The sequence below is a fragment of the Dasypus novemcinctus genome, chromosome 3 (genome assembly GCF_030445035.2).
Source record: "Dasypus novemcinctus isolate mDasNov1 chromosome 3, mDasNov1.1.hap2, whole genome shotgun sequence".
Taxonomy (NCBI): domain Eukaryota; kingdom Metazoa; phylum Chordata; class Mammalia; order Cingulata; family Dasypodidae; genus Dasypus; species Dasypus novemcinctus.
The window spans coordinates 165,976,303-165,984,694 of NC_080675.1; positions in this window are offsets into that span (position 1 = coordinate 165,976,303).

Below are 8,392 nucleotides of genomic sequence, written 5' to 3' on the forward strand. Positions count from 1 at the left end.
TGCCGAATTGAAGAGGTCCTGCAAGCCACTTGTCCCAATGCCAATGCAGAGCTGACCACAAGTTCTTTTGCTGGGCTTCCTTTGCTGTGCACTCAGAAGCCAACAAGTGGCACTGTACTTGACAGTCTACATATGGATTTCCAATGGAAAGGCTCTTTATCCCCAAAGTGCCACCTGAGCAGTAACTTGTGGTGAAATCTCCCTGACCTCACAAGTGTTTTCCTTCCACCCACTGTAACTCCTCTCCTTGCTCGCAATGTGTTTGCAGCCCAATTGCTTTCAAGGGTCTCTTCAGGAAATGCTCTGTGAGCAAATTAAAGAGGAGGCAGGAATAACTGATGGTGATATGTTGTTTGGCGTATAGATAACTAAGTCCTTCTGTAGCCACAGAAGGAAGCATTGAAAGTGACCAAAAGAGACTAAGGGCACACCCCACAGCTCCAGCACCTGCAGCAGGGGGAAGAGGCATTTGGTGGTGGGGAGTAAGGGGTGCACTGACAGCAAAGGATGATGAAATCCTAACACTCAGGGAAGAAGATAAAGCTCTTGTGCTCAATTTCCTCATCTATGAAAGCAGGATATTTACTTATCCTTCTTTTCTCAAGGGCAGATAAAATTCCAAAAGGTAGATTTTATAGTTTAGAATAGCACTGTCCAATGAAACTTCCCGCCATGTTGGATATGTTCTATATCTCTGCGCCATCCAACATGGTAGCCACTGGTTACATGCGACTATTAAGCACTTTAAATGTGGCTTGTGTGACTGAGGAACTAAATCTTTAATTTTTAAATTTTAATTAATTGCCATTTAAATATCTTCAGGCAAGTAGTAACTACTCTATTGGATAGCACAGGGCAGGTATCTAGTCCAAACTACAGTTCTTAGTCCATGGTCTTTAAGTAAATATCCCAAACCTATAATCCAAAATTTGCCTGGGTACCTCCAATGATGAGAGAAACATGGTCTCCCTAGATTGTCCCTTCTACTTTGGACTCCTGCTAAGAGAAAAATGAACCTATTATTGTACCCAAGTCAAACTACTTATATCTGCCATCCTCTCGTCCTAGTGCTTTCTTGTAGGGACAGTCATCGATATAAGGGGCTTTGGAGAAATTGAAAATATTTAGTATGTTGTTGCCTAGTTCTTACTCTAGACAAAACATTCCATGGGGTGTGATTTGAATACTGTCTAATGGTTAAGAGCACAGCTCCTGGAATCAAGCTGCTTGGGTCTAATTCTCAGCCTCACCACCAAACACAACAGAAGATAAGTTACTCATCATAATTCCCAATTATGATTATCCTCATCATAAGAGGAAAGTCAAAAGAATTAAACACAATTTAACATGTAAAACCTCCAGCATAGTGCACGGCTTATGTTTAAACTGTCCAAACTCCCTTCCTAATACTGGTCTCCTCTGGATGGTCTCCCATTTATCCATGTTCTCTTGAAATGCAACATCCAGAATGGTAAGCATGTGTGCAAGTGCTTCATAAAGTAAAGGGCTATAAAATACATAGTATGTTGTTTTTGTTCTTACTGTTACCATCACTAGGGCTTCCCTCTTTCCTCTTCTCCCTCACTGTAGTTCTCATGGTGTTTTGAGGTATTGCTGTATCCTAAAATAATACAGCAATTCTTTTCTTTTTATTTTAAAGCAATTTTAGATTACATACATGTCACATAAAAAATGTAGGGGATTCCCATATGCCCCACTCCCTTTCTCTCCCACATTTTCCCACATTAACAACATCCCTCATTAGAGTGGTACACCTGTTACAATTGATGAACACACATTGGAGCATTGTCACTAAGTGTGGATTATAGTTTACATTAGAGTTTACACTCTGTCCCGTGCAATTTTCTTAGTTATGACAAGGCATATAAATGGCCTGTATCCATCATTGCAATGTCAAGCAAGACAATTCCAATGGCCCAAAAATGCCCCCATATTACACATTTTTCCCTCTCGCTCCCATCAGAACCTCTGGTGGCCACTGCCTCCACATCAATGATAAAATTCTTCCATTGCAAGAGTAACAATAAGTTCAAGTAGAATACCATTAAGTCTGCTTTAGACCATTGTTCATTCCCCAGTCTTGGGGATTTTATAGCAACCCTTTGGCTGGAAGAATCTTAGGATGCTTTATTGGTTCAAGCCTGATGGAGAAGTTTCATAAACAATCATAAGCCAAAATATTACCATATTTTCCAACTTCTGTGCATGAACTCTTCCCTTCCAGAAAGAGTTGAAGGAGAGGTGCTAGTATACCCATACCACAACCAAGAAGTAATTACTTACATTTTACCTATCAGTGGGCCTGGGTCTGGGGAAATGTCATTATGGGCAAGCAAAAAACAAATGAAGGGGAGTGGAAGTAGCTCATTGGTTGAGCAACTGCTTCCCATGCATGAGGTCCTGAGTTCAATCCCCAGTACCTCTTAAAAAAACAAAAACAGTGCAAGTCATGATCAAAGTCATGCCTTCAGGTAGTAATTCACAGAAAGGGGGACAAGCAGAACCAATGTTGTGCTAGAGCCTGCTCAGACTGACTTGAGAAAGCTCATTGTCAAAATTTCAGGAATTTGGTGATGTGGCAGATTCATGGAAGTAACTTGAAATCAGCCACAGTCAGAATATTTACACCATGGAAATCAGCAAACTCTGCTCCATGCCTCATTCACCTTCTTGACTTCATTGTCCGCATTCCCAGCCCCCTTGCTTCAGGAGGATCTCATATCCAAAAATAAGTCATGTCCACTTACTGACCTTAACCACGTTTAGGACGCTTTGGTAGTACCTGGTCATCTCGGAATAACTGCATTCTTGAGCGCCCAAGAAAGAAACATTTAGATGATGTTAGAGAGTTCTTTGCTCACACATCTTGCAGACTGAAATTTCCTTGAATCAGCATGAATGCCAGACTAGCAGTTAGAAATTGCGTTCTTATGCCTTTCTTGGTGTGGTCCTAGGAAATTCATGCCACCTTTGATTCGCTTCATGGGCTAATCATAATAACGAGCTCCAGTCTTCTCTGGTATAGGTCTTGGGTAGATTAACTGGAGAATAAAGTATAGCTTACAGTGGGAAGTATAGCATTTCAATGAGAGTCTAGTGAAAGCCTCTTTGAAGGCCCACTTCACTGGGCACTTAGATTCTACCATGAAAGGCAAATGTATTATGGAAGGCAATAGCCTATTTTAGCTCCAGAGAATGAAGGACAGATACCAAAAGAGCAATATATTGATATTTGATATTTGATATTTCCGGTGGTGAAGGACACTGCCGGAGGTGATGGTCAGAGCAGTGCTAAAGCCAAGCAGTGCTGCTGATGGACTAGGAGAGGACCCCTCAGTCCTCAACTGGGGCAGGAGTGTACTGTCTATGGCTAAGGAATAATGGGTCAAAGAGGAAAAAATCATGGCAGTTCTGAACTGACAGGAGGACAGATGTGTTAATATAAATACATTTGGGAAGAGGGGTTCTCGAATCAGGCATAGGTCTAACTGCCAAAACAATCCAGAGCAATATTGAATGCAGCCAATGGCTAGCGTCTTACACTGGTTGTCATGGCTTAATTTTGCCAGCTCACAGCTGACTTTGACATCTCGTGAAAGCACCGCACAGCATCCAAAACCCAGAAACTTCCTTGTACCTTACTGAAGCATTCTGTTTTTCTTTGGTGAACTCATTCCCTATCACCCAAGTACAGGGAAAAGCTTGTGTTTGAAGAACTGGGTCCTTGCTTAGTTTGACTTAATTCCCCTGCTTCCAAAGAGTGCTTTCTGTACAATGCATGGAAGTCCAATTTAGACCTTGCTTTGGGGCACATTTTTTCTTTGTTTCTGCCACTGCTTTTTTCTAGTTAACAGAAGATTAGACTCAAGACTATCAAGATATCAGGTACAGGAAAAGCAGGAGAGAGATATATGGGTCATGCAAGAGAGACAAAGGTTTCTGCTTTCTAGGAGGCAGGCCAGGTGATTTGAAAGCCCATAATTGGGCTAGATAATTGGCAGAGTAGGAAGAGCCAAAGGGACCAAAATCATTGAAGCTTTATCATTTTTATAAGAACGTTAAAATGTATTTTATTTGCTGAATAGTTGACCTCTAGGTATATTTTCTAATGTCCCTGGGAATCCTGAATAAAACTGACAACACTTAGGAAATGCTGTATTATTAGTGAGACTTAGGTAGCCAATACTTTCAGAGTAATTACAGTGTTATGTGGCACAAGATTTCAGTTGCAACACTTTATTCCAGTTTCTATTCTATTTTAAGAAGACCTAGGAAGACAGGTACTGTCTGTATTTGGCAAGAATATGCTTCCCTTCATATCTTGCTAGTTCTGTTTGTTATTCTGTGAGTTGTTACACAGAACTTCATGTTTGCAAACCTTTTCGTAATCAATTATTAAGCTCTTCTAGGATCATTCCCTGGTTATATGAATTCTTTTTTCTTTTTCTATTTTTCATCAAAAAAAACTGTATAGCAGTAATACTAATTTTATAAAATAAAAAGCATCCATAATTCCCAAACCTTGATACAAATTTTCATATTCTTTTCTGGTCTTTGCCTTTATAAATACCTATTTTATTATAGCAGCAGAACTGTATACAAAATTTAGCCTTTTTTCGGTTAGCATTTTATCATGAAAGTGACCCTTATGTAATTTCAAAATATAATTTTCTTCTTTTTCTTCAAGGCAATGGTATCATGATATGAAATAACTCTCCATTGTTGAACATTAAGGTTGTTTCCAGTTTTTGTTATTAAAACGATTACTGAAATGAATGTTTCTCTGAAATGAGTTTCTTGTTCTTCTATCCTCGGATCCTAGCACAGAATCTGGCAGACAAAAGGCACAAATAAATATTTGCAAAGTTAATGAATGAATGATGCTCTTGTTTCCTTTTATTTCTTTAGGATGAATTTCCAAAAATAAGAGAGCTTACTGGGTCAAATGGGAAAATATTTTAAGGTTCCGATTATATACTTGCATGTTGCTTTTTAAAAGAATTACATTGACTCTTTAACAGTTGGGCTATTATTATTATTTCAAATGTTGGCTTAGCCATCAGAATTGTACCTTTAGAGTTGCTTTAGTTTGTGTAGTGAAACTTAGATAACATTATCATTTTAGTGCTTTTTATTTGCCCATTTCCCCTACTGAAGGTCTGGAGAGTACCTTGACTGTACTAGTTAGCCAAAGGGGTGCTGATGCAAAATATCGGATATTGGTTGGTTTTTATAAAGAGTATTTATTTGGGGTAGGGGCTTACAGATGCAGGCCATAAAGCGTTAAGTTACTTCCCTCAGCAGAGTCTTTTTGGAGCAAGGTGGCTGCTGACGTCAGCCAGGGTTCAGGCTTTCTTGGTCCCTAAGTTCCTGGGGCTTGCTTTTCTCTGGTTCCAAGGCTCCTTCCTTCCTGATGCTGATTTCTCTTTCCTCTGAGTGGTGACTTCCCAGAGCTCCAGTTTAAGTCTTTAGCATCAAACTCTAACATCAGAAAATCCTCAACTCTGTTTTTCGCCATGCCTTTTATCTGTGAATCCCCACCCACCAAGGGGCAGGCATGCAATGCCCCAATCATAGCTCAATCAGATTACAAGCATAATCCAATATTTCTTTTTGGAATTCATCAATTTTATCAAACTGCTACACTGATGCATCTCAAATTCCAGGCAACCAGCACTATATGCTTTGTATATAGTAGATGCTCAGTGAATATTAGTCAATGAGTTTAAGTTTTAAGAACATTTTTGACCATTTGTGTTAAATTTAAATTTTTGAATGTTTAACAGAATAAAAAAACAGATTAGTGGTTAAAGCATAAATTTCAGAGGCAGGCTGCAAGCTCTAATCCTGTCCTTCTTTCTCTATGGAATCAGGTTGGATAATATCTGTAAAATGGAAATATTAATATTTCTTCTCTCATAGAGTTGTGGTGAGGGTTACATGAGTTAATATAAGTAAGTGCTTGGTTCAGTGAAAACACTTCTCAAACATCACTTGCTTTTATGCTTTTTCAGAGACCATTTATCTATGGAAACTTCATGCTTCCTTTTTAAAATCTAATAGGCTCTTAATGTGTTGCAAAATATTAATCCCTTGTTTTGTTTTATCAAATTTAATGCATATTAATAAAATATACTAATGTTTTCATATTGTCTACTTTTGCATTTAAATTTTATTTTTCATTATCACATCAATTTATATTTTATATTTTGGTCAGTCTTTAGTCATTTTTAAAATTTATGTTGCTCTTTTCCTTGAATATTGACTGATATTTTATTATATTTTCAGCATGTTTTTAAAACTAAAATTTAAATTCTGTTGGGCTCTTTAATATATCCAGAGTCTATCTTGATATATAGTGCAAAGTGTAAGCCTAAATTCACTCTCATTATTATTAACATTCTTTTTTTCACCTTCTTGATTTGAACATTATAAGTACTTATATTTTAATTTTGACATGAGGGCCATTTTTTGTTTACTTACATGCTAATATCTAACTGGCTAAACACTTGTCCCTTCCCCTCTTACCAGCTTCTCATCACCATTTGGTCTTCCTTTCAGACTATCTTTTGAGCTTCTTGTCCCATTAGCTTAAAAATAAAAGTTAGTTTGGAATTTATTTAAATTCATGAATTAATATCATCTGCTTATCTAGAAAACATGAGCTTTCACTTTTGGAAGTATCATTTAAAATGCACATGTTATCTTTCATCAAGTGTCTTTTAAATATATGGTATTATATTTTGTAAATGGAAGTCCATTTTGTCATGTTTTTCAAGCTCAATTTTCTTATATATAGTGCATATATATAGATAAAGAAAATTTATATAACTATCAATTTCTGAGCATTTCTTTTGTGCGGTCAATTCAATAAGTTTACTATTCATAAACTTAGCATATTCTTTCAAGTTTTTCATGTATATAATCATGCTACCCACAAATTATACATTTGCCTTCCTTTCCAACATTTATGCTTCTAATTTGATTTTTATATTTCAATGCATTGATCAAAACTATTAAAATGTCTTTGAAAATAATGGAGATAGTTGGTGTCCTGTATTTAAGGTATAAAAAGAAAGAAAACAAATTAGAATTACTATGGCTAAGAAATTTAAAATGGAGTCAGGAGGTCATTCTGGAGATTCCACTTAGGCAAATATCAGCCAGATATCACAAACTGCCAAAGTATGCAAAGCCTCAAGCAACAGTAGTTCCCCCAAACTCCAAGGACATTCCGGACACCACAAAGCAAACCATAAGATAAAGGTCTCAGTTGGCTCTCTAACCTGAAGGACAAATATCCGCCAAGCACAAACAACTTATCTGATCTTGCTTTACTTTAAAAACCCTTGCCTGGAAATGCCAAGACAGAACACTGTTAGGGCTGCTACCTGAATCTGCGCTCCCTGAATTGCAATTCCAAGAACCTCACATAAATACCTTTGTTGCCTTGCAGCTTAGTTTGTTATTTCTCAGTTGACAAAGGGAATAATTCTCGTGCTCCATGTTGAGTTTAATATCACTTTAGGTGTAAATGGAAACCCTATCCTATTATGGCAGAGCCTCTCTATTCTGATATATTAAATTCTTTGTTTGGAATAGGCACTAAATTTTGTCCAATGCTTTTTCTGCGTCAGTTGACATGATTGATAAATCATGTTATAATAATGGATTTTCTTAGGACTATTTGCAATCATTAAACATTTATTGAAGACGTGGTATCTATCAGACCCTCTGCTAGAAGCTATATTTAAACCTGAAAACAACTGATGGATTTCACGGATGCTAAAACTAAGAGCCACAGCAGGTCCAGCAGGGCCCCAGGCCATGCAGTAGTTAACGGTGGAGCCAGGATTCCGTCTTTGTAACTTCCAGAGCAGAACTCCTTTCATTCCACCAGCGGAGGCTGCATCCCACTCATAGAAAAGATTAATTTGATGAAAAGTATACTTAAAAATTTTTTGAGCTGACATTTAACAACTTAGAAAATTTGCATAGCCATCAAAAACTGCATCTCTCTTAGGAGTGGGGGGGAGCGGATGTTCCTGTAGTCAGCTCCCCCCAAGTGGCCAAGCCCCTTTGGATGGAGCTGCTGTCCCCAAAGTGTCTGTTGTCTCAGCCACCCTACCCAGTGAGAATCGGGCAGTGACCCTTACCACCTTCTCATCCTGGTGTTTTTCTTTATAGTGCAGAAATAATTCTTGGCAAACATGTCCTTTTCAAAAGTGGGAAAATGAAAAGGCAGCGTTGGAGGACAGAAGAGAGCACATTTCTTCTTGGAAGTGCTCTCCATGAAGAGCACTTATGCATCTAGTAGGAAAATCACCCAGGTTCTCAAATGGGTTTAGAAATGCTACAGGGCATGAAGATC